The following is a 27,813-nucleotide window of genomic DNA, read 5'->3' as shown; positions in this document are numbered from 1 at the left end:
CAAACTACGCGAGGCCGCGGCTGTAGCCTTCCCCGACGGAACTCACACAGCTTGTCGGGAGGCACCCGGCGACGTGCAGCGCTCTATCCTGACGCCAGCGCTGCTGACAGAGACCCTCCCAGTGGCCCCAGGTGTAACGGGGGCCGAATTACTACTGTGACGGCCCCCGCAGAGATAATGCGAGCAGGCTGACACCGGCTCAAGTGCGGGTGACTGAGTGCGCCCCTGCGGTCCTGAGTGACTGATCGAGGGGGTTGTGGCAGGCGGCGGAAAGCCCACGGAGGGAACGTAGACGACCCGGTCGTGAGCAGAGCCTGGTGTGACCTTCACACGGTCCCAGTACCGACCGTGAAGCCCCGGAGTGGGGGCCCTTGGACTGTGGGTCATCGCCGATACATTGAGGACTAGAGCGAGCTCCTGGTGTGATCTTGGCGGCGTGCTGACCTCTTGTGTACCCGCATAGTAGTGCCTTTTGCAGTCGGAGTGCTACGTGGACAGTGAATGGGCGTACTTGGTGCAACACTCTGGGCACTTCGCAGAGGCGCCGTAATCTGGTGACTTCGTGGGGCCCCTCCTCCCGTCCACCTGCTGGCTTGACCTAAGAAGCGGACAGTACGTTGAGTGACGCAGATAATGCATAGTTTACCCGGGTGGAGTTGGCCTAATCCTGTCCTGGTACACCATCGCGCCCAGCCTGGTATACGTGGGCTCCACTACAACGCTCTCAGTGCGGTGAGTTCGGTCATACACTCCTCTGTTTGGGGCGCTCCCCGCGAAAACCGACAGACCGGGTGGACATCTCCACTGCGGGCGGCGGGGAGTAGCGTGTGTGCCCCAACGCGAGTGTTGTCATTGCGACAAGGATCATGGCGACCGGACGCACCAGCCGGACGACGGCCCAGACAAAACTGGAGAAATTTGCCTGGCACAAGCAGCAGAACAAAGACCGAGTGGAGTCAGCGTCCGCAGGCGACAAGACGGAACCCACGAACAAAGATCTCCTCGAAGCAATTATGGCGACAAGAACCTCCCTCGAAGTGCGGATCGACACGGTGGCCACGGATGTAGCACTGATCCGGGAAGACATGAAGAAAACGGTGGAGCGCGTAGGTACAGTGGAGAATACTGAAAAAGAACTGGTCGCTTACACCACCCTACTCAAGCATCAAGTCACCGAACTGCGCACCTCTCATGAGGCGATGGCCCTACAGTTGGACGATTATGAAGTTAGAATGCGGCGGAACAACATCCGCATTCTTGGGGTTCCGGAACGCGCAATAGGGGCAGGCATTGGACCTCTTTGTTGAGGAACTGGTCCTTAAACACCTACGAACCCCAAGGACTCTCTAAATGTTTTACAATTGAAAGAGCAAAAACCAAAGGAAATGATGGACGGAGTGTTGAACATTGCAAGCACTCACCCCCAGTCAACTGATCTGGGTTTAATCCATCACCGTTCTTTAGCCCACTCTGCCACCCCAGTTCAGACATGGCCATATGCAAATCAGTCTGACCCTGTGCCTCAAGGGCACAGTCCAGCCCGAACTGCCAAGCCATGTCTTCCCTGGACCGGAAACAAGCTTCCTAGGACCGGTTTCTGGCATTTCAGCCGTCTTCAGCCAGGCTTGCTTGAATCCAGTGGCAAAGTGAGCAAGGGACTCACGTCTGAGCATACCCTGCCAACTTATGGCGAACAAAGCAAAAACCAAAGGAAATGATGGACGGAGTGTTGAACATTGCAAGCACTCACCCCCAGTCAACTGATCTGGGTTTAATCCATCACCGTTCTTTAGCCCACTCTGCCACCCCAGTTCAGACATGGCCATATGCAAATCAGTCTGACCCTGTGCCTCAAGGGAACAGTCCAGCCCGAACTGCCAAGCCATGTCTTCCCTGGACCGGAAACAAGCTTCCTAGGACCGGTTTCTGGCATTTCAGCCGTCTTCAGCCAGGCTTGCTTGAATCCAGTGGCAAAGTGAGCAAGGGACTCACGTCTGAGCATACCCTGCCAACTTATGGCGAACAAAGCAAAAACCATGGCCGGTCCTAGGAAGCTTGTTTCCGGTCCAGGGAAGACATGGCTTGGCAGTTCGGGCTGGACTGTTCCCATGAGGCACAGGGTCAGACTGATTTGCATATGGCCATGTCTGAACTGGGGTGGCAGAGTGGGCTAAAGAACGGTGATGGATTAAACCCAGATCAGTTGACTGGGGGTGAGTGCTTGCAATGTTCAACACTCCCTCCATCATTTCCTTTGGTTTTTGCTTTGTTCGCCATAAGTTGGCAGGGTATGCTCAGACGTGAGTCCCTTGCTCACTTTGCCACTGGATTCAAGCAAGCCTGGCTGAAGACGGCTGAAATGCCAGAAACCGGTCCTAGGAAGCTTGTTTCCGGTCCAGGGAAGACATGGCTTGGCAGTTCGGGCTGGACTGTTCCCATGAGGCACAGGGTCAGACTGATTTGCATATGGCCATGTCTGAACTGGGGTGGCAGAGTGGGCTAAAGAACGGTGATGGATTAAACCCAGATCAGTTGACTGGGGGTGAGTGCTTGCAATGTTCAACACTCCGTTCATCATTTCCTTTGGTTTTTACAATTGAAAGAGCCCACAGTGTGCTGGGGGGCCGGCGGAAACCGGGTGCTCCCCCACGGCCCGCTCCTTGCGTGAGTGTTTAACTTCCGAGACCGGGATGTCATTCTTCAGACAGCGAGGGCGGCCCCGCCACTTACCCTTGAGATCAGCAAGATCATGTTCTTTCCGGACTTCACTCTGCGAGTGCAGAAACAGCGTTGCAGCTTCCCGGAGGTGAAACAAGCCCTCCGAGACCAGGAAGTTAAATATGCAATGATGTTCCCGCCAAGCTGAGGGTGGAAGCCAATGGGAAATCGTGGTTTTCACTCGACCGGAGGCGGCCTGGGACTGGCTAGAAGGGTGGCGCACAATTGACAAAAGGGCGAAGAAAAGGACCTCGGCTGCCGATGATGCTGGAGACTGGCGCCAGCAGAGACGCTCTCCCTCCCATTCTGACTCTGACTCCCAGGAACGTGCTGGGGGGGCGCTGATCCAGTGACTGGTAAGGCGGAGACGCTCTCCTTCACAATATGACATTGGCTCACGGTGGCACGCAGGGGGGCGCTGAACCTGGACTTTGGTAAGACTATGAGGTAATTCTTCAGGTCTCTGGGGCCCTCCTGTGCGCTTCCTGGCGTGCCATCGGAGTCGCGGTCTCCTAAAGATGGGACCATTGATTATTGGAATGGCAGGTGACACGGGGGAGGAGTCCCTGACTGATTGGTCCCTAGTCCTGCCGTGATCTAGGGGATTGACTCAATGTTTGAAGGACTTGTCAAAGATTCTCCTAACATGCTCCTTAATATGTCGGGTTCGGGCCCAAGTTGATTGGGTGGATCAGATTGTTGTACACACAACCCACAGCGCACGTTTCGGTGAACAATCATCGTTCCATCTCTTTCGCCCTCTGTCGAGGCACGAGGCAGGGGTGCCCTCTATTGCCACTCGTTTTTGCCTTGGTTCTTGAACCTCTGGCGGTCTGGATAAGGGGGGACCCAGAAATCAGAGGCCTTAAATGGACGGACGAACACGAGGACCGCATATCACTTTATGCGGATGATGTCCTGATTTACGTGGCCTCCCCTGCGCTCCGCCGTGTGCAACACATTTTTGGGGCGCTCACTGGATACCAGATAAACTGGTCCAAATCTCAGATGTATTCGCTCTGGGGAGATTTGTGGAATCTTTAGTGCCCATGGCGAAATCATGATCGGACCAGGCTGCATAGGGCGGCACAACACTGACTATTATTTTGAGGAAAACACTGGGTCCGTTAAATCGGCAATTACACTGTGAGGAGCATACGGTGCAGTGATAAAGGGGAGAGCACTGTCTCTCATAGTGGGTCACAGAACCAAGCGCAACCAGAGGGTGGTCGAACTAGAAACAGACATTTTACGCCTTGAAGGTGCCATAGCCCGATATCCGGATACTCAGCACCGTCTCAACATCAAACGACAAGATTATAGATAGTTGCTCCTCGAAGACGCCAACAGGCGTTCCCTAGCCACCCGTCAACGGATATCCGAGCACGGAGAACGAACCGACAAACTTCTGGCATGGTTGGAACGCAAGGAGCAATCAGCGAGATGGGTGCGTGCCCTTAAAGGACCTAACGACGACCTGATTACTGACCTGCAAGGCATTGCTGAGGCCTTTGCAGACCACTACAAAAGGGTGTATGGAGCACCGCAAAACTTACAAGCTTCTATGGCGGCAGAGCTCCTCGCCGCAATTGAAGTGACATGTGTATCCCAACCTAATAGAGAGGCTTTGGAGGTGGACATATCTGTCGACGAGGTTCAGAGAGCAATTCAGGACCTTCGTACTGGTAAAGCAATGGGTCCTAACGGGCTCCCTATTGAACTGCTCAAACCAATGGCACTGAAGTTAGCGCCCCATCTGCTAAATCTATATAATGAAAGTAATGAACGTACTATCCTCCCAGCTGATATCCGCAAGGCCACCATCGTGGTCATCCACAAACCGTGTAAACCGATAGATGAGCGCACATCATACCGGCCCATATCTTTGATTACTGTGGAGGCCAAAATCCTGGCCAAACTGTTGGCTAATTGGCTGCTTCCATATCTTCCCGATCTGATTTACCCAGACCAGTCGGGTTTCATGCCAGGTCAGAATACGGCACGTAATCTACGTCGAGTACATGGAGCACTGGGCCGCGTAGAAACGACTGAGGAAGATGCAATCTTACTAGCGCTCGACGCAAAAATGGCATTCGACCCAATAGCATTGGAATATTTGTTTGTGGTTCTCACCCGCGTCGGGTTCGGGCCCAAGTTGATTGGGTGGATCAGATTGTTGTACACACAACCCACAGTGCACGTTTCGGTGAACAATCATCGTTTCATCTCTTTCGCCCTCTGTCGAGGCACGAGGCAGGGGTGCCCTCTATTGCCACTTCTTTTTGCCTTGGTTCTTGAACCTCTGGCGGTCTGGATAAGGGGGGACCCAGAAATCAGAGGCATTAAATGGACGGACGAACACGAGGACCGCATATCACTTTATGCGGATGATGTCCTGATTTACATGGCCTCCCCTGCGCTCTGCCGTGTGCTACACATTTTTGGGGTGCTCACTGGATACCAGATAAACTGGTCCAAATCTCAGATGTATTCGCTCTGGGGAGACCCCCCGCAAAGTCCACGAGGATATAATATCCCAGTGGCGTCTCAGGGTTTTCGCTATTTGGGCATTTTTATAATGACTGATGCTTCCCTGTGCCACGAACAAAACCTATTGGGACCGCTACAGAGGTTTAAATCGGATGTCATTCATTGGAAGACTCTCCCCCTAACTCTACTGGGACGTGCGTCGCTATTCAAAATGCTTGCCCTACCACGCTTTCTCTATGCCCTACAAAATACGCCTAACCCAGTACCCAACTCCTATTTCCTACAGATCGAGGCAGCGGTGAGGGATCTACTTTGGGAGAACAAGACGCCACGGATAGCCGTAAGTAAACTCACCATGGGATGGTACGACGGGGGTATAGGACTGCCGGACATGTGCCTCTACTATCAAGCTTCACAGCTCATAGCAATCAATAAATGGGTGTTTGGGCCGCGTGACGATCCAAGCTTCCACACCGACCATTGGCTAATGGGAAAAGGGGGCTACATTAGAGCGTTATACACTAACCATAGAAAACTACGCCTCACTGGCCCCACGGCGCGTACTGTTGAAGTGTGGCATGGAGTTCAGTGGAGAATGGGTTGGCAGGGACGCCTAACGAAAGCTACCCCTCTGTGGGAACCGGACATCTTGGGGAGACTCAGTGACTATGCGGGATTCAACAAATGGGACCTGATAGGGATCTCCAAGGTGGGAGATTTGTGGGTTAAAGGTAATAAGGCATAGTTTGCGGATCTCCAAACGAAATACGAACTAGTGCCATCGGAGCGCTTCCGCTATCTCCGCTATCTCCAGATTAGTCATGCCATTGACTCTGCCCTCCCGAAGGATACTCTCCTTCCGGATTCCTCTCCTCTTGAGGACAGATTATTGCTGAATCCAATGGACCGCAAGGCTATTTCCCTCACGTATAGGAAATTGGTTAATAATCGGACCGACCCAATGCTGAAATTACGGTCAAATTGGGAGGCAGACTTGGGGGAACAGGCCGAAGAAGACTGGAGAGAGGCACTGGCCTCCCCCGCCAGTTTGCGATTCTGATGCGACTTCGGCTGGTCCAGCTCAAGATCCTCCACTGAGTATATTTTGATGCCACATTGCTATTCAGGTTGGGTAGGCGGCCCGATGCCCTATGCCTTCGACATTGTAACCAAACTGGCACATACATGCACATCCTGTGGGACTGCCCCCATAGACAACACTATTGGAAGGACGTCACCCATCAGTTGGCCAAGACATGTGACAAGCCTATTCAACCATCTCCCACACTATGTCTCCTTAATGTCTGGGACGCAACAGACCTCACACAAGTGGAACAGTCATGGGCCACTATGGGCTAGGCTATAGCAAAAAGGAATATAGCTCAGAAGTGGGGAGTGGACACTATACCGCATTTACGGGACTGGGCAAAAGACATGGATCATGCCATGATTGCCGAGAAAACGGTGTATAAAGGGAGAGGATGCCCCAGAAAATGGGATCAGAAGTGGGGACGCTGGAACAAATACAGGGGGGAGATCTACATTTCCCCTACGGTGGAACTGAGACGGGAGAGGCTTTCGTTGCTGGATAGGGAGGCTGAGGAGATGTTGGCACAGAAAATGAAAGGGAGGGATCCGGTGGTGAACCAGTACTGATTTATTTTGCTCTTCTGACCCGGGGACATAGTAGTTACCCTTATAGTAAGTGTTCGACTGTTGAATATAGTAATCCTATGTACTCCTGATGGCTTGCAGGTTGTAATGTAATGCTGTATTTCTGCATAACTGTGCCAAAGATGTCTAAAACATGCTTTTACTGCTGCGCTTTGTTCCTAATAAAATGTTTTACAAACAAAAAACTATACATTATCTTCCCAGTCAGTGCATTGTGTCATAAATTATAGTTTTTCTATCAATTCAACAGTGCTATGCACAAACAAATGTGCAATCTTACGGAATACAAAAGATGATTTTCTATTTTGTCCACACCATCCTAGACATGATAGAATAATTATTGTCTTCAATGTAAAGCATACTCTTCCCGTATGTATAGAGAGCACTGGCGGCAGCAGAACTGAGGCACCGGTCAGCTGAGGCTGCAAGTGGGGGGCCCCATGTAAGGATTAGACCTGAAGGGCCTGCCTTCCATCAGGTTCATGCATATATTTCAAAAACAAAAGTAGAACCCTCAGGGGTGTCTTCTGAATATTTGTGATACAATATTCACTTACAAATATTTGTGGGTCAAGCTGAATTCAAAAATTCAAAAAGGAGACCTTCAAATATCTGAGGGCAAGATTTTTGAAATGCCTACTAGTAGCATTGCATATAATGGATAATAGGATTGCTCTGTAGAGTCTCTATTTTTTAAATATTCCAAATGCCAATGTGGTACCTCTAAATGTTTGTAGGCCAGGTTATGGTGCTGGGGGAGGATACTGGTCAGAGGACAGGACGCTGCCGTTAGTCTGTTTGTTACAGCCATGAACAGCGGTTATTGGGCTTTAGGCCATTTCTTTGGAAGCAGATACTGATGGAGCAGGGGAAATACAAAAAAAAAAATGTTGTACCCCCTTCGAAGTTAATGACCTCATAACCTTACTAACTGTTTGAATGCATGAATTAATCAATAAATGCATCTTTAATTAGACACTATACGTGGGAAACTAACTGGCATTTGCAAAAATCTAATTTATTTACAAATGTGAAATTAAATTAACATAGGTTTGAGATTCGTGTAGAAAGTAGACGTAAATTGCATGTATTTCGTTTGGAGTAAAATATATTGTGGCAAAGAATGCAGATGGTAAGTAAAAATGGTTTTAAATGTCGCTTATGCTAGGTAACACCTAACACGGGTCATTAGAATGGTGGGTGGTAAACAGAAAGGCTTGTTTTCTATGTCTAATTTCTGCTATGTTGTTTTCATATTAGTTCCGTTTGGGTCGAGAGACGTGATTGCGTGCGCAGAATAAAGATGGCCCCCGTGCATGAGCAGAATGGAAGTGCCAGTCACGAGTGTGTGGCCTATGCCCGGAGTGAGAGATGTCTGGCCTAAGAAGAGAGTTGTGCCAAAATTTCTGCATGTATGCCTGGGAACGGATGAGAGACTCGAACTCCAGAAGATGAACAAGTCCCCAACTATCGGAAAATGTTGGAAATATGTTAACAAAGTAAAAATGAACTTTTGGACTTGATGAATCACGAGATTCTGTATGAATGGATTATTTGCAGAACCGGTTCAGGCAAGGAGGACAATGAGGTGACCATCACCACCCCTCCAATGGGCCAATCAGAATGAATGTAGCCCCTAAAAATTTTTTGGGTATAGCAAGTTAGTGAAAGGGTATAAAAGAGTTGTGCTTATGATGACGGGGTAGCACTCGCTTATTCTACATCGATCTATTCAACACGACACACTGTCTGCTGAGACAAGATGCTGAAAAGACTTTGACAAATTTGGGACTTCGAAAGTTGATGGGAAAAAGGAACGAAATCGTAGCGAGATTCTATCCTGGGAGGGAATACGTCCAAGGAGGTTAGAGGGACAGTCAGACAGCTTTGGGAACCTATCCTGTGATCTTCGATTCATGTTCTGGTGAATCATTCTCGTCATCACCCTAAGGCCAAGGGTAATGAGTATTTTCTGTTTCCTATTCAATCTTTACTTAAATGCTTATGAAAATAATGTCTAGAATGTTTACTTAATACAACTTTACTTATTCAATTTATTCAATGAATCTAGATAAAATTTCATGCTAACTCAAAACCTGAGTCTGTGGTTATTAGAGTTAAAATTATGATCAATAATTGTTAAAAGGTTTTAATTGTGATTGAGCTGGACTTAATTGCCATCAACTGATTCCTACTAGTTGGTCCATCGACCTAAATAGCGGAGTACCTTGTGTTTAGAACCGACAATTCCAGAGTCAAGTGTATATAATGTATATAGTTATTATTTAGGTAAAAAATATTAACAAGGTACCCCGTATGTCTTGCAGCTTGTCTACTTATCACTGATCCAGAAAACTGAGTGAATGTGTGTGTTTCTGTGTTATGGGCCCCACCGATGAACAAGTGGTGTAAGGGTTTTTCTGGGTTAGTGTTATAAGGAAAGGTTCTTATAATCGTCGCGCTGCAACAACACCATGGACATCAGCATTAGTCATGGGTTCTGTGCTCGTCGGGCACACCATGTCCACTGAATACCACAAAGAGGCTTACTTTGCTTATGCCCACTGCATGGCTGAAGTATATGAGCAGTGAACTAGGGAGACGGGGCATATGCTTGTGTATTCAACTGTAACTGGTTAATGCAGCGTATTTCTACAATTTGGATCTGAAACATTAGGTACAGTCATATTTTTCTAGGAACATATAATTGCATGATTATCTATTGTCAAAGAACAAATTACTCAGGTTTGAAAACCCATATTTCACAAGAATATGTCTCACCTATGATTTAGCTGCCATATTTCATATAATTAAATTCCATGAACCTTCAAGCACATATCGCTCTAAATCTATAATTTAAGTGTAATTATAAGTGTATAAGGCCATATTTAGAGAGCATCTTAAAAACATGACATGAGTAGAACTTCACACAGACAATACAATGCAAGCTAAACAAGTTCACTCACTAGTATACCACAATTAAACTAACATTACATAAGCCAGCTGGTGTGACGCCACTTATTGATCTGAAACGTCAACTTAGGTTACATAAACCTGCATTTAAGTATATTTGGACCAGAAGACGGTATGTGAAAGTGTAATAGCACAAGAAAACCCTCTTCAAGTAGCATGCACTGTGAGCACAATAACCTATATTAAGGCACCTGAGCATGAGTACCCTTGAAAGGTGATAAAGTTGGGGTCTGCTTGATGCACTCCTCAGTTGAGTGGGAGCTCCTCACATTCAGGGCTAGTTCCAACAGATAGCCAGTCAACATTGTGGGATTTGTTTAATCTTTCATTTACACATTCATGTTGGATACTGTATCATTACATTTTTATTTATGAAAAAGCCGCCACTCTATCCTTATAGTTAGGGTGAGCAGAGATAGGACTTTTTTTTTCCCTTTAATAACTTTGCACCAGTTTTGAAGAATGTCCACACAACTTTGCAGACCTACTGCCACCGTTTCATTCTCAGAGTAGTAAAAGTTTTGTTTTGTGTGGTCAAGGAGGGACATAGAAAAAAGGGGAGGCCCAAAACAGGGGTAGAATTCAACACATTTTAAATAGATTTTTCAATTTCATGTAGCGCGGAAACCGTCAGTCCGATTTTGATTACATTTGGAAGGATTATATGGTGCACATATGATTATCTGGGGAATTGCAGGTAAGTAGAGTAAATATTTCATATGTTTTTATTTAGGGATACCTGTGGCCACAGTAGTACCGCGGTACTAGTGAGGTATATAGCAATGACAAGTCATTAGCTGATCGGCTAATAGCTACCATTACAAAAGCTAAAGGCAGCCATCGTGTTTTCAGCTCAATTTCCCTGTGTTCTGCGTTGCACTATTCAATGTAAGTAAATATTAGTTTTGGTATTTTTTCCATGCGTATTACCACTTTAGTAAAGTGGCAATAGGTAAGGGAAAATATTAATAAGTTTATAAATATATATATTTTTTTTAATTGGGAGTACCGCGGTACAGAATAAAAACATGAAAAAAACATTGGAAATACACTATAAGACACTGTATTTGAATAATATAATGTGCTAGAGTATTTCTTCATTTTTCATATTTAAATATGCATAAAAAAAGAGTACAGAGTAGTACGTTAATTAGTAATAATTAGCAGGCAACTTTACCCAAAAAAACGCAGTTCACTGTGCCATGGTATAAAAATATAGAAAAGTGTATAAACAAAAATGTTAACATAAAAAATAATTAGGGGTACCGCAGTACTCCCATACTACTTAGTAGTTTTTAAAACAAATATCTAGAAACGTATAAATATTTTGCTCTACTTATTACCACTTTACTAAAGTGGTAATAGTTAGGGCAAGAATACCAAACACAATACATACCTACATTGGAAGACATAACGGAAAACATGGGGAAAGTATACCTAAAAACAACATGTCTGCCTTTAACTTTTGTAAATCCAATGATTACCTTATCATCTAATGACTTGTGATAACTATGTACTGTGATACTACTGGCAAATACCCCCACATTTAGCAAAAATACAGTAAAAAAAATATTACTAACTTTGAGTACATTAAAAGTTATAAAATAATTACTTACCTGCACTACACAAAATAAACATGTGCGCACCATAATAGGTAATCATGCCAAATTTGAACAAAATACGATTCCCAGTTTACGCACAACGCAAAGTTTAAAAGTTTCGGCTAAAATATTTTGATTTAAGCATGTTTTGGGACCGCCCATTTTTTCTTTACATCCTCTTCAGCCAACCCCACAAAACATTTACTCCTTACAGAATTAAATGAGTGGAAGAAGTCTGCTAAAATGAGCGGACATTCCTCAAATGGGTGCAAATATATTAAGGTATAAACATTTTTTACATCCATATGTCGATAATATATACAATTTTTAAAACAAAAACTTTAACCTATTACTACACCATGAAAATGGTACTAGGCTGTTAACAATAATAAAACGTAATAATTAGCTATATGTAACATCCTAACCCACAAGTCAGCGAAACGCTGACCATACAATAATGCAAATTTGTCCTAAAAACAACATGGCTGATTTCTACCTTTGGAAAACACAGCCATCAACCAATCACATCAACATTTCTTTTTTGGGGGGGAATATTTTTATTGATATGTTTTCTAAAAATACAAACTTTGCAGTGCAAATAAAGAGCATCTTGAAGCGGTAAGTACATAGAGTTGAATCAGTAATGATACAGTTACAAGTTAGTGCTGGCTTAGTCCACATCAGACTTCGATACAGAGCTGGCACAGACCAGCGTTGCTGACCTGGGTGAGTGTGGTCTCACCTTCCCCCTCTTTTAATCTGCGGTTAATGGTTGAGATTTGCTAGATTCTCCACTCATCTCCAGCCCATGATACCAGTGGCCCTAGATCTTCCAGCTTTTGGAGAATTTCTTTGGACACCCTCTCGTTTTATATGTAATCTTGTCTGCCCCCCTATAGAGTTCCATGCCTGTTCTCCAATCAGTCACTGTAGGAGTGTTTGAGGCGCCCCAATATCTAGTGATGTCCCTTTTGGCTATAACTGGCCCTAAGTTACATAGTGTGAGTGCCGACCTCAGAGGTTGTACCCAGCAGGGCATACTTGGCGTCTCTTGGTAGCTGGGTCCCTGCGACCTTACTAAGTTCCTCTAATATTTTGGTCCAGTATGACTCTATGTGGGTGCATCCCATAGGTTACGGATGTATGTCCCTCATTACGTTCTGCAACAGAGACTCTCCGATTGTCTGCCCTCCTGATTTTGTAGAGGCCGGCCCTGTCAAAATATACCCTGTGTAGGATTTTGAATTGCATCAGCAGTAGCCTCAGCTTAATGGCCACCTTCCTCGGGTGCATAAGGGCGGCTTCCCAGTTAAGGTCTTGTACGTCCATTAAATGGCTTTCTCTAGTATTTTCTCCATTAGTAATCTTCCCTCCGGTGGAGTGTATTCGGGTATTTCGGAGGTATCAATGCTCTCTGCCCTCCATGCGTGTTGTAGTTGTAGGTATTTATACCTTTGGGTATTGCTCAGTTTGTATTCCTGCTGAAGGGAGCTAAACGTAATCAGGGATCCTTCCTCTAAGAGATCTGCCAACCTAGATATCCCAATTACATCCCACGGTCCGAATCCCTGCAGTTTTCCCATTTCTGGAAGGCGCGAGCCTTCCCAAACTGAGGTTTCCCTGGTAAGTCTCTTGTCCCACCCCATTTGTCGCTCCGACCCTTTCCATGCCTCTATCGTCCTCTGGGTCACCAGTAGTAGTTGTCTGAGTCCCCTGCCCAATAGAGGTAATGAAGATAGGTGACAGATTGAAATTGGTGCCTTTTCAGGGCATATGTGGAGTGATCTCCTGGCAGGTATCCCCATTCATTGATAGCTGTCAAGTGTACTTCACGGTAATATGATCATATGACTGGGAGGGCAATCCCACCATTGTATTGGCTATAATGAAGTGACTGAAGCGAGAACCTTGAGGACCCCCGTTCCATAACAGTGTGCGCACCTCATTATCAATTATCTTGAAAACATCTTCAGGTATTCTACAATGTGTATTTTGAAGGATATATAGTAGTTTAGGGAGCGTGATCGTTTTGTACATGGCAGCCCTGACTAGTAATGTCAGGAGTAACATCCCCATCGCTCCACGTCTCTATGGAACTCTGCTACTACTCTACGGATATTATGAGCAAGTCTCAGCAAGGTGTTGGTGGTTATGTAGAGGCCTAGGTACCTGAATCCTTCATTGTCAATATGGAGGTGCCTGGGGAGATCTCATGCGTCTATGTCTCCCCCTACTGGGTATAAACTGGATTTGTCCCAGTTGATTCTGCATCCCGTGTGCTGTCTGTATTCCTCGAGTACATGAAGTAGAGTTAGGAGTGGCTCTGTGGGGTTGGTGACATATAGGAGGATGTCATCGTCAGAAAGGGAAATCCGTTCATCCCAGAATATCTCACTGTCATCTGTGAATCCCCCTATATCTGAGTGACCTCGGATTAGGGATGCCAACGGTTCCAGTATCAGAGCAAATAACAGCAGGCACCACTCTATGGTGACCCTTTCTATTAGGAACTCCGCTGGCATCACTCCGTTGACTCGCACCCTCGCCTGTGGTGAAGTGTACAGTAGCTCTATCCATGCCAGGAAGATGCCCAAATCCAAACTTCCTTAGGGCCTGCCTCATGAATGACCAGTGTACGGCATCAAATGCCTTCTCTGCGTCAAGGGATAGAAGTAAATGAGGGTCGGTTCTGTTTTTGATCCTGTCTAGCCAATTGGAAAGTCAATGGATATTATACCTCAACAACCTTTTGGGCATTAATCTTGACTGGTTGTCATGGATGAGCGAGGTAATGACTGGTAGCAGCCGAGCCGCTAGGATAGTGGCCAATATGTTAGTTTTCACATTCAGTAATGAAACCGGACGGTAGGACCCGCACTCTGTGGCGGGATTCCCGGTTGTGTGAATGACTACCACCATGGTGTTGCGGAGGTCTGGGGGGAGTGCACCCTCTGCTTGTGCTTCTAGGTACATATTCAGTAAGTATGGACTCAGTAATCCGGTATTCGCCTTAAAGAATTCTGCCTGTAGTCTATTGGGCCTTGGGGTCTTCCCCACTTTTTGTTTACCAATTGCAGTTGTGACTTCCTCCAGGGTAAGTTCTTTGTCAAGGGCTTCCCAGTCCTCTGGAGACAGGGAAGGAAGGTTGATGGTGCGTTAGTAACTGTGGATCGGACATTCTTTTGTCAGGTTCTTGGCCTTATAGAGATCCACATAGTAGCTAGCAAAGGCATCTGCTATGTCCTGTGCTGTCTTAAACGTGACACCTTCCTTTTGAATGGCAGTGACCGATCTGGTCTCCCTTTCTTTTCTGCCTAGCCATGCCAGGAGCCTCACTGCTCTACCTCCTGCTTCGTATAGGTGGTGTTGTGTAGCTAGAAGAAGTGATCTTGCCTCCTGGCAGGCCAGTGCTTGATATTTCTTGCACGTGACTGCAGTCTGGCGCAGGAGGAGCTGATCAGCATCCGGGCCTACATCTCTTTGCAACTCTAGGAGCCTGCCTTCCAGATCTCTTGTACCCTGATAAACATGCCATTTGGGTTTACCCCGGTTTTTGTGAATATGAAAGGGTGGCGTCTTTCTAATGAGGATGGCGACCCCTCTGGAACTTGAGGAGAATCTAGGGTATGCAAAGGTTGTGTATGTGCCTCTTCCCAGGAAGGCGCAATGAGTACCGCTGAGATGTGTTTCTTGGAGGAGGACTATATCAGGCTTCAATCTCTTGAGCTATTTGGCCACTAGCCCTCTCTTGATCTTGTGACCAAGACCGTTAACATTCCAAGTCATTATGGTGTACTCTCCCTCACCCTGTGTATGTTGTAACATTCCTGCCATGCCTCGTGTGTGTGTGTGATGTCAGAAATGTAAGCTTACGTCTCGATTCATAGCTTCAATCTCTCTTCGTTTCATTTCAAACCATGAAATGACCATCCGCTGTGTCATCGTACAGTGCTGTCCTCTTGTCCTACCCATCTCTCCCCACTCTCCCACTGCCTATGCACTTTCCTCAACGATCAACAGGACAACTGTGTCGCAGGTTAAGGTTCAAAGGTCTATATCCCCCGGCCCTCCCCCTTACTAACGAACCAACCAAGTAAAAGGGAGTTGTGTCTTAAAACTCAAAGCTTTAGCACCTGCCGAATGCAGTGTATGAGTCTCAAAAGGCACCTAATGCCATCTTATTTTCTTTTCGGCCTCAGTTAGGCCCATGCATATCGTCCTTCCTTGCTCCCTTTGTGTGTTGCTTGTCGGGGAATTCATAGGGCGGCAATGTCTGAGTTTGGTTTCTTCAGTCTAGTGATCTTTTGCAAGAGTGGGTGGTTGCTGTATGTTTCTGCTGAGTACTCGCGCTCTGACGGGTCTGGGGTGGCCTGTCGTCTGGGTCGTCCCATAGCATGTTTCTTCCCTGTCGGTGTCCGCATTTGTCCATCTTCCGTATCTGAGGTTTGAGCCATTTCCTCCGGGTACCTATCTGTTCGTAGAGGAGTATCTCGGCGTGGCTTAATCGGTCGACCTGGTCGGCGTTTCGATTTCAGTCTCTGTGGTCGAGGTCCGGTGCCTGTCGGCGGGACTGAGCGAGGAGCTCCTGCCGATTCATTTCTGTGCTTCGAAGGGAGGCATTCCTCTATCCATTTCCATGCCTCCTCTGTCGTCTGGAAGAAGAATGATTTGCTCTGAAAGATAACCTTGAGTTTCGCTGGAAAAAGTAGAATGTATTGGATGCAGAGGTTTCACAATTTTTCTTTAACAGAGTCAAAGGTTCTCCTTTGCGTCTGGACTTCCCGGGAATAGTCGGAAACACCATTATTTTGGTGTTAGCGAGTCGTACCTCTCAAATTTGTCTCATCTTGCAAAGGATTAGGCCCTGAAGCTGGCCCTGGAGGTGTCCCCGCTGGAGGCCTAGAGCTGGGGATCCTATGAGCACGTTCAATTATGAAGCATTATGAGAACTGGGCCTTTGGAAGTGAGTCTTTAAGCCGTTTATCTAAGAAGGCTCCCCCGTCTGATCCTTCGATTCCCTCTGGGAAACCTATGAAGCCTAGGTTATTCCTGCGCGCACGATTTTCTGTATTGTCTGCCTTCCAGGCGATCTCCCTCAGGGATGTTGTGTGGTTTGTAGCTTCCTTACGTAGGGTGTGATTTATCCTCAACCTCCAATATGCGCAGTTACGCCTGTGTAACTCTTTCCGACACATTGTGTAGATCTTGTCATAACAAGGTTACGTCCAAGCGGGCTTCATTCTTCCAGTGCTTCTCTGGAGGACTGTGACACCTGCAGGAGGGTTGCGTTGTCCGGCATGGGCAGGTTTTCACCCGATGACCCTGTGGGGTGCTGGGGTCTATCCATCTGCCCCTGTTTCTGTGGTTTTTGCTCCTTGTCTCTGTGCAATGGAGACGATTACGTTTGAGCACCACTGCATGCTGGTTATGCTTCTAGGTTGTGCCCGAATGGGAACCTTGCCTCTGGTTATTTCCAGCATTTCTGACTGCAGACCGATGTGGATTTGTGTCAGGGCACGGTTTTCTCATTAGTTGCTAGGGTAGAATCCAGCGGCTTCTCCGGAGCTAAATTTATTTGTTTTTGGGACTTCTGAGGTGTGTGTGATTCACTGCCCCAGTCTGGTTGGAGTCCATCTTCTGGAGTTACGTCACTCTTTTCTGCGGCCCGACTCGGTTCCCATTTCTGTTCCCGGCTAGAGCTTTCAATCATGGATTCTTAGGATGTCAGATATATTGCTGTGGGTCTCTGGTTTGCTCCCCCTTTGTCTGCACTCAACTGGGGGAGGTCCCAGCCCAAGTTTCCAGGTTCCTCCCAGGGTCCCTCTCATATGCTTCTTTTCCTATGGGGGTCACTGTGACCCCTTTGGCGCCTTTGTTCAGTGTAACTGCTGCTTCTTGGGTGATTCCCCTATTGCAGGGTCCCTGTGGTGTTGAGGCCGTCTCTCTAAGGCCTCCTGTCTGGCCCTGGGTCTAACCTTCCAGTGTTCGCCTGTCCAGGAGAATTGGATGAGCCCTTCCTCCGCTCAGATGTGTGTTGTGGTACTTTGTCCTAGGCACAGTCGCAGTCCAGCGGAGAGGACATCTGCCCCCCACTAATGAGTCCTCAGAGCTCCTCTGGTGAGGCCGCTCCCTCGCTGGCCTCTTGTTTGGGGGATCAGGCCGTTACCCCTCTTAGATGATCTGGTTTCATACTGGTCCCTGCGTAAGGACTTTGGGACCTCTACATGTCAGCGGTAATGGATGTTCCCAGCCCCTCCCGGCCCTCAGGTGATTGAGCGGTTCCCCTGGTCTGCACGGGCCCGGCGACTCCTTCGGGTTCTCCGCTGTTGGGGCAGCTCATCTGGGCAGGACGGCAGACACTATACCTGTGAGAAGTGGACCTCCCTGTGTTTCTCTACGGACTGGGGTGAGGCACCGATATCGGGTTTCATAGGCTTCTCTGGGATTAGCTGGTGCTATCATCTTGTATTTGGCCAGCTCTCATCCCTCATGAGCTGAGGCTCGTTTCGGTCCCCAGTCTAGAGGGCAGTTCACCGTTGCATGTGGGGACCGCGCCTCGCTCAGCTCTGCGGCAGTTGTGGGTCGTTACCATCTCTATACCCTCTGGGGGTGTGATCTTCTTCCACCCGGGGTGTACTGTGGAGTTCTTCAGGGACCTCACTGTTCCTGCCACCTGTGTTAGCCCGCGCAGCCCTTATTGCCTGAGCGTGCCTGTGGCTGGGGTTCCCAATCTCCTTGCCATGGCTGGGGGGTGATTTCAGAGGGGGGGGGGTTCCCAGGCAGAGGGGATACTCGTGCCTGTGGTCCCTTTGACACTCTTGGTAGGGCTGTCTGGGACTTGGTTTGCCTGTCTTACCTCTCTAATGCAGGTGGGATCTGCTGTGGGCTGCAGCCATTTTGGGATGCTGCCTCTTATCTGGAATGTGCTATTGGTTGATTTTAGTAACTCCTCAGGTGTATTTACACTTTTAGCTCATCTCGCCGCCATCAGTGTGGTGTCCTTGACATTCGTATACCAGGTTTGCGTGTGGATGGTGCTTGGAAGGCAAGATTAGAAACAGGATTATTGTTGGGCCGCCGGAGCCTCCGGCAAACGCATCTACTCGGTCATGCTGGTAGCCATGCCCCCCACATCAACATTTCTAAGCACCATGTACTGTGGTACATCGAGAACTTTGCACAGTATTCCATAGCACAATATATAACTATGTTTCATACAACATATAAGTTTACAATTACTTACACTATTTAACATTTAGGTAACAAATTTCGGATTTTTCAGATGTAACATTCACACGTTTTCACATAATTTTACCATACCTTTTATTCTAATTACACACTCCACACTCCACTTTACTCCACTCCAGTGTATGAGTTGAGTTTATGCCACTGCACTCTATGGTATTTACAGTATGCCACTCCACTTTACGACACTCCAGTATAAGCCATTAAATTCTACGCTAATCTACTGTACATTATTCCACTCTACTCCACTCCACACCACTATACTCTATGCTATTATATGGTTCACCACTGTAATCTATTAAACTTTTGTGTATGCCAGTTTACTGGTCTACTCTACACTGTAATGCTCACAACTATACGCTATTTCACTGCACACAACTCCACTTTATTCTATTCCACTATATGCTATTCCACTATGCCCCACTTTATGGTGCTCTAATGGAGTGTACACTATTCCAGAGGATGATACTCCACTCTAAGGCACTCAATTCTTCTAAAATGTACCATACGCCACTCCAGTGTACCACAATGTACTGTATGGTATTTCACTTTACAGAACTTCATTCTGCGACACTCCACTAAACGGCATTTCAGTATAAGTCACTAGACTCTACACTTATATAATTAACCCTAATGAATTGTAAGACATTCTACTTTACCCTTCTCCACCATATGCCACTCCAATGTACATCTACAGCCTTAACACCAGTAAACTCTATTACGTTATTACAGTAAACACTACTTAATTGTATGCTACTCCACTGTATGGCACTACACTTTAGGCTATTCCAGTATACACCATTGCACTGTACCCTATTATACTGTACACCACTGTAGTGTACGCTATTCTGCTCTGCACCACTGCACTGTACGGCACTCCAATACACATTACACCACTTTACACAATTGTTCTTTACAACACTACACTCTACGACACCCGACTTTACGCAAGCCCACTGTACTTCACTCAACTGTATGGCACTCCACTGTACCCCACTTCAGTGAATGATATTCCAGTTTACGCCACTCCACTGTATGCCATTCAACTGTATGCTATTTTAGTATACGCTATTCTAAAATAGGCTGCTAAATTAAACAACACTCCACTCTATAGTACTCCACAGTACGCCACTACAGTCTATGCAAATACACTCTACAATATTTACATGACGTGACTCCACTTTACCACACTCCTCTTTATGCTATCCCACTGTATACCACTGCCCGGAATGTCACTACACCCTAAACGTCTGTACCATATGCCACTCTACTGTATCTGACTTCAGTGTACCCTACTCCAGTATACCTAATTCCATGTTATTCCACTCCTGTATACCAAAATATACTGTACCACAGTACACATTATAACACTTTCCTCTACGATATTCTACCACACTCCAATTATTAACACTACACTCTGTTGTATCTTGACTCCAATGTATTTCTTGCTCTCTCTGTGGAACCTTGCTGTGATGTCATTCTACGGAATGTTAGGAGTCAAATGTTCACAGTTGACTGGGCTGAGCTGCCTGCTGGCTGCTCCTGTTGGGGTCTTGATATGGTCCTGCTTGTGATCTTGTAACTATCCTGAATAAACCTCTTTGAACCACTTCTACCTGTGTGTACTTGATCACTACAAGTTTTGGCGACGATCCTGAAGCGAACCTGCGTCTGTCTCCTCATCAAACCTCAAGCAACATTAAGGTACAGAGCAACTCAAGTTAACCTAAAGCAACTGGCATCCTTGACCCCACCAGTGACCTCTACATAGGTCGCCCACAGCAGTCTGCCAGTTGTTCCTCTGCGTGTGCTGTACCACGTCTTCGCTTCGTGCTGTGCCTTCAAGTGAGGGTTAGCCTACTAACGTCTGGGGAAGTGCTGTGCCTTCAGTGAAGGTAAGCCTGACGCTCTTCAAGCCTCCCAACGTCTGTGTCCTGTGCTGTTCCTTCAGTGAGGGTAAGCCTGCTTGCCAACGTCTACGCTTTGTGCTGTGTCTTCAGTGAGGGTAAGCCTGCCATTCACCAACGTCTGCACTCTACTTGTCTTGTGCTGTGCCTTCAATTGCCACACATGGACGCCTACACTGTCTGGTAAAGAATGTGTGCGCTAGCCATGCCATTTTCTTTGCACCTCTCCTGACATTAACCTCTCTCAGTTTCTCAACCTGTGTGGGAGTGTTGTGGTCTGACAGCTGGGATTTTCCCTCAATCCTACGTGGGACAGTATCGATGTTTGTACTAATTGGGGGAATAAAAGTGCTACTGGCTCAAATCTACATTGTCTGCCTTTTTCAAATGATGCTACGTGAATAACCTTCTACAACTGGATTAAGCTCAAGATTTTATTTTTGGCTCTGCTTGCTCAGTTAATACTGCCTACATGTTGCTGATGTCCCCACAGCCCTCCTATGGAAGTGTGTGTCTGCCTATGTTTGTCTTTCTACGTTTCCCGGTGAGTGCGGGAAATTTTGTTTTGTTTCGGGGTGTTCTGGATACCTTGAAGGGGTCACCGCTGCACCATGGAAGTTGAACGGCTACCGTTTTAAATTTGCATGAGGCCCTACCATGCGCACTATCTCGCACACAGCCTTACCGAGTTTCTCTTGCCTCTGAGGTGTCTCCTATGACGTGCACGCACTCAAGCGCTGTACTGCGAGACGTTTTGGCCCACGCTTTTGCCGCAAGCCATCCAGCACGCCGTGGGATACGTGCCGCCATCTTGTGGTTGGCATTTTTCCCTTGGTTTCTGTCTGTTTTGCCAGTCATGTTGCCTGCCTTTCAATAAAGTTTATTCCCGACGGCAGGAGCCTCGCTGAGTGTAGATCGGCGTGATCGACTCTTCTACAGCTTCCTTCATATCTCTCCTCTGCACGTCACAACCGTTGAAGCGTAGGGGTGCTGAAATCGTCCAAGCCAGCTCCTGGCTTGTATTCACCAGTCTCGAGTTTCCTCCCTGCGAGTCGACATCACTCAACCTCTTCCTGTGTTTTCACGATGTCAACTTTACAAGGACAATGGTTCCTATGGGTCTTAGTCCCATTTGTTATTACTGTATTGCCTTATCTTTCCAGGGTTTTGTTTTCGGGTCATAGTCCTCCTGAACCTCACGTATAGTTATGAATTATTAATATGCACTTTTGTCTTTACTTTATATTTTAATTTTGTATTGATGAAGGTGTTTCTCGTGGGTGAGGATTATCCTTTTGCTTTTCCTCATCTTTGTTTTCTTTCTTCATTTCTGTTCTCTTGGTGATGTCGTCCTCTGATGTCTTGTGTGGATTCTGAGCTTTACTCTGCTTTTCTGTTGTGTTTTCTTGCTCTGTTGGTTTTAAATTTTTCAGCCTCCTTACATTCCTGTTCTGGCCAGTGGGTGTGTTTTGGGGCAGTCGTTCGTGCATCCTCTTTTCCTCTTCTCTGACTATGTTGTTTGTCCTTTTCGTTTTGTGTACAGAAGGGAGGATGGTTCTATATCTGGGTTTTCCTCTCGTCTTTGCTTTTCTATTCCTTTTCTTATGCTCTCTTATTTCTATGGTTTCTTGTTTCTCATTTCCTGCGTTCTCTTCATCTTTGGTTCTTCTTTCTTGTGTTTCATTTATATATAGAAGGAAGGGGGATATGTTGTATCTTGACTCCAATGTATTTCCTGCTCTCTCTGGAACCTTGCTGTGATGTCATTCTACGGAATGTTAGGAGTCAAATGTTCACAGTTGACTGGGCTGAGCTGCCTGGCTGGCTGCTCCTGGTGGGGTCTTGATATGGTCCTGATTGTGATCTTGTAACTATCCTGAATAAACCTCTTTGAACCACCTCTACCTGCGTGGACTTGATCACTACACACTCCATACCACTTAACTGTACCATTATTACGCATATGTTACTAACATTAGTAAAACCATTGAATTCACAAAAAAGAAAAAGGTTAAACTTTAGTAATGGTTAGGAAAACTTTCTTATTGTTTGGTATACAAACTCAACTTACACTATACAAACATTAGAAATTCTCCAGTAATAGTTATATCTTAATTTATTATATAGGCACAACTTAAAAAGTTACATGTCATACTTATAACTCACATTTATACTAAAGCACCTCCTTAAAAATTCAGATAACTTGTGCACCTCTGTACACAGTCTTTTCACCTCACACGCCACACTACATTAACAATTACTCGCAAAGGTCCATGTCGGTCCAAGCCCTGTGGCTCCAACTAGCCCTTCACTCAGCCAAAGCACAGATATGCTATCAGTTTCCTCTATGATATCTTAAGAGCAAATGAAAACAACCTGCTCTGCTATACTGAAGATTTGGAAAACATCCCTTGAGTTGTACCAACAGAGAGAGCCAAGCCCATGGGCTACTGCAAGTATGGGGAAACTGCTCCATTTAAAAAGTTCCTTTTATAATGATTTTAAGAACAGTCTTTGGATGCAAGAGACTCGGCTCATTTGCATCGTAAGAGATCCTACTCTATTCTCATTTTAGCAGAAAAGTATAATATACTCCTTTCTACTGTATCAAATCAATTGACCCTTGAGACAGGAGTCACCATATGATACTCCTAAGGAACCACGTACCCTAAAACAGAAGAGGTCTTCAATCTGTGGGGTGCAACCCCCAGGGGGGCTGTGGAGTCCTGGGAAGGGGGTCGGCATTACCCAGCTTCACTTGTGCCTGCAATCCAAAACGTTTGCTTTTGTTTTGGGAAAAGACAGCCGTCCTAGGACGGCTAATTTAGATCATTACCAGCTAAAGTTTTATCAACTGAGTCTCTGGTGCTGTGAAAAGCTTCCAAGCCAGGGTACCTGCTTACCTGATTCAAATGCGAATGTGCCTATCAGTTAATCTGCAAGTGTAAAAGGTGCTTGGGAGCAGATCTGGCTTTAATTTATCAAATCACTCCAAGCTTTGTGATAACTAAGATGTGTTTTTGTGAGTGGTAGTGCAAAGAGTTAACAACTGGGCTGTGAAGGGCTTGCTTTTAATTTTAACTGCATTTACACAGCCCTTAGTATACCTAAAGAGGTGTTGAAGGGACAATTATGTAAAAATTGATTTCATTACGTACGCTCTGGTATTACTAAAATCTACATTTGGAAGCACCATTTTATTCTAAAACTATTTCCATGTTTTGCAGCACTCTATCTTACACTGTGTGTAATGCAAGTATAAAATAATGACTTACATATTCACAGTGCTTTCTGTCATAGGCTGTGACCTTGTACCAATAAAAATACACATCACTATTCTCCACTGCACCAATCAAGATTTAGTTCTGAGGCTCTCTGGTTACATGTAGACCTCTGGAGTGCATTAACTAATAGAGGTTTCCAAATGTACTACATTGCATTACTAATGGAGTAACAACTTTTTAAATGTATTTTTCATTTTGCTGCCCATTATTTTATATGTAGATACCTGATGGTGAGAGACTCTAAAAAAATTGCAGAATATTTTGGGGCTTATTAATGAGAGACTTCCATCACCAGAGCATCAATTTTGTTTGGCGCTTCGGCGGCGCAAGCCTCTCAACCATACCTATGAGGTGGTGCAAAGTCACCCTGCGTGGCTTTGCATGGCCTCATAGATATGGAGTAAGACATAGCAGCGCAAGTCACTGTGTTACCTTACTCTGCGTCAAGGAGATTTTCCATGGGCTTTGGTAGGGTTCCCAAGCAACACCCATGGATTTTGATGCTGCTCCATATTTACAAAATCAAGTAAACCTGGGGCAGCTCCAAAAACGGACGTCTCCCCAGTGGAGGCGTAACGAGGAGAAATGTTTTTATTTGTTCTTGCCTCTTTCCATGTGTGCTGCATGCTGCAGCTCACATAGAAAAAGGAAAACGCCTCTCGGGATTGTTTTTGTGAACGAAGGTGCCCCTTCCTGTACAAAAGCAATCCTGCCTATGTTGTTGCTATGCAGCAATTTGTGCGCCAATGCAAGGGGAAAAGACAGGGATGTACCGTATTTCATAAACAGGGTGAATTCCTGCCCTTTCAAACTGGCGTAGGGCAGGGCAGCAAGACTTGTGGCGCTCCCCTACACCAATTCCTCATAAATTAGGCCCTTTGTTTTTTAGCTACACCTTTGACACACCCCCACGCTCACTGACCTTTGGTTGCTAAACACTGTTTAATATGATTTCCCCACTGTAAAAGTTATTGGCTGTGGAAATTTGGGGTGTTTATGGTTGCTGATGATGAGGAGAACCAGGTTCCAGACAATTTTGGCAGAAGGGGGTCCTTACGCCTATAAAAGTTTGACAAGGGGGTCTCGCCATCAAAAATGTTCAAAACCCTAATAGCTTTAGTAGGCTCTTGGCATAATTCCTCAGCTCCTCATCCTTGGTGTACATTATGCAAGCATTACTCTAAAACGTGACCAAATCTTGTACTTGTACTCGTGCAGAGCACAAAATGTCAACGAGCGCCGTTTATATTATTCATTACCAGATGAATCACACAAAAGAACTGCAGCTTGATAATTGTGCAGTGATTAGGGCTGAGTCATGATGACCACAATGGTACCAATTGTTTGCGTTCGGTAATCTCTAAACAGAAGTTATCTTTTTAAGTGCATGTTTATGTTGCACCTACTAAACAAATGTGTTTTTAGAATGTTATTTTAGTACCTTACTAATATTGTGTTTGAACCTTTACACAAATTAAGTGCAATATGAATTACATTGTACAAAAGTATATCTGCTGACATTTTAACACTGTAAATGTAAAAGCACAGTGCCAAGCAAAGCAGTTTTTATTCTGTCTCCTTACATCTGTAGCATCCATTTTGAAAAGTGCGAGTACTACCCAGTTCTGCCCCATTCAAGTATGGCATCCATTCCGCGAAATGCTATTCATTTCAGGAACATCACTCCAGCTTAGAACTGCTAGTATGGTCAGATTTAAGGTAAAGTGATACACATTTATTCTCAACACACCAAAACTATTCATTGATCACTTTTTGGACACACAACAGATCTGTGCCTTACCTGCAGCTGTTCAGTGACTACTGTGAGACTTGTCGTGTACGTCCTCAATCCGCCCCACCGCCTGTTTCACCGCATGCTTCTAGCATCGGGCTCGCGTCCACCAACCAGCTTCCTGTCACTTGGTCGGTTTCGACTCACGTCTGAAGTTGAAGCTCGAGCGCGCACACCAGGCTTTTGGCCCTGCCGTCACCTCACTACGGCTTGAATACAGGTGCCGCTTGAGCTGCTACTTTCTGGCAAGGGGGCGGTAGCATGACGTCGCCACAGTTCTGTCCTCCCACCCAGCCCCTTGTAGTGACGCAATCCCTTCGTGAACAGCGACCTTTAAGCGATCTCGAACTTTGCTAGTTTGCGGGGGAGGCCGGTTGCACCTGGGAAATACCATTGCATTGCAGCCGAGGTTCGTTGATTTATTTATGCGTTTTTATATAGATCGAACTTTACCCGAAGGCTTCAGTGCGCATTACAATAGAACCAGTTACATTACATAAGGACTTCAGAGTACATTAATTTCTTCAGAGTACATGAATTACATAAAAGATACGAAACAGATAAACTCTCAACTCACATAAGAATGGTAGTAAGTACATATGTCTACTACAGATGCTAGCGGTTAGTGTTACATTACATATATACAAGTTGCAAATTCAGTCAAGATTACATTTTAAGAAAAGTTGAAGCGATTACGGTTGGACACAAATATATCACACATTTACAGAGCATGATCTTCTCTCAATTGCTGGGGTTCTTGTGGTGCTCATTCAGCCAGGCCTTCAGGATGTTGTCGCGCTCAGGGGCAATGATCTTGGGCCTGGTGGGATCCCTGAGCTGGTGGTGATAGCCAGATGTCCTCCATGCTTGTTGACCCGGTTGCCTCAACATCTCCAAGGCAGCAGCATAGATCCCCGATTGCCTGGAGGCTGTGAATCAAAGAGGGTACGAGAGTTCGCTTCTGTGTTACTCTAACCAGCACACAGACTGGGGGTCGAAGTGGAGGTTGAGGGGTTGGGGCGGCTGAGTGGGACCATCCACGGGGATGTTCAAGTCAGAGGGGACCCGGGCTCACCTTTGGCACCAAGTTGGTGCCTCTAAGTCGGCCTCGGTAGTCTCACTGCTACCAGTCGGCTGGGCACAGCGAGAACCCGGCAGCGCCCTGAGCAACACAGCAGAAGACCTGCAGCAGTCTCGAGTCCCGAACACCCGACAGCTGTTCAAAGCTGAGCAGCACTCCCAGTGGAATGGGCCACGCATCGGGAGTGCCTGGGCAGGGCCACAAAGCACACCATCCTCCCGCTGGAGTGGGCCCCACTGCCAAGATGGTGGTCTGTAATGTCGCGATACTGACGTGACACGCACAGGTGTGCGCGTCAGGTCACGTGTTTCTGACGCCCTAATAAATGTGACGTCATGCGTGCACGTAGGCAGAACGGCCACGGCAGCAGAGACGGAGTAACAGAGCATAAGTGTCCCGAGTATTATTTGCCACATGTAGGGACCAGGGTGCCAAGGGCCCCACAGCGGTAGCACCCCAAGAACACCACAAAGTGGCGACGAGGGTGGGCGTGCCTTCGCTCCTTCTCCCGCGTCCCGTAGGTGTGGCGGCCGGTGAGCGGGTCTCGCTCGCGGTGCTCGTGCCCCTGCAGCGACGCGCAGCTGTCTCCTTGCCCCCCCGGTATCGTGGTGAAGTGGTGGGGGAGCGCGAGCGCATTGGCGCGCTCCCGACTGGTGGCGGAGACGCGTGGGGACAACAGCTGCCTCGGCGCCCCCAGCGCGCTGCTGACCACGTGCGCCCTGCCTCTCCAGACTGCCCGTAGCGCGCGGAGCGCTCTGACTCCCCTGACTCCAGGCTGAGGCTGACACCTGGAGTGGCGCTGCCTCGTGGTCGCCTGGAACGCTGCTGGACCCTCCTCCTCTGTGCCAGTAAGTGGTGTGGATGGCCCCAATTGTGTGCTGCCTGAGGGGAGAAGTCACGAGGGACGTGCCTGAAGAGCCCTGAAGGTCCTCGCATTCCTGCCATACCCGGGGGAGCACCAGTGGGAAGGTCAATCCCAGCCTGTGAGGAAGGCCCCGCCACCCACGTGGGAGAGGGGAAGAATATCTGGAAGCCATCACGGTCAAGG

The 27,813-nt window shown here is 46.8% G+C and overlaps 1 protein-coding gene across 1 annotated transcript in view; it reads right to left on the bottom strand.

Moving 5' to 3' along the window:
* Positions 1-25,878, bottom strand: part of LOC146812046 (src-like-adapter 2) — a 335,850-nt gene extending 309,972 nt beyond the window's left edge. Inside the window, exon 1 of the mRNA XM_085619021.1 lies at positions 25,694-25,878. The gene's annotated coding sequence lies outside the window, so the exon portion shown is untranslated. The remainder of the gene's footprint in view (positions 1-25,693) is intronic.
* Positions 25,879-27,813: the final 1,935 nt, after the last annotated feature.

The sequence above is a fragment of the Triturus cristatus genome, chromosome 7 (assembly GCF_964204655.1).
Source record: "Triturus cristatus chromosome 7, aTriCri1.1, whole genome shotgun sequence".
Taxonomy (NCBI): domain Eukaryota; kingdom Metazoa; phylum Chordata; class Amphibia; order Caudata; family Salamandridae; genus Triturus; species Triturus cristatus.
This window is presented reverse-complemented; position numbering and strand designations above follow the sequence as displayed.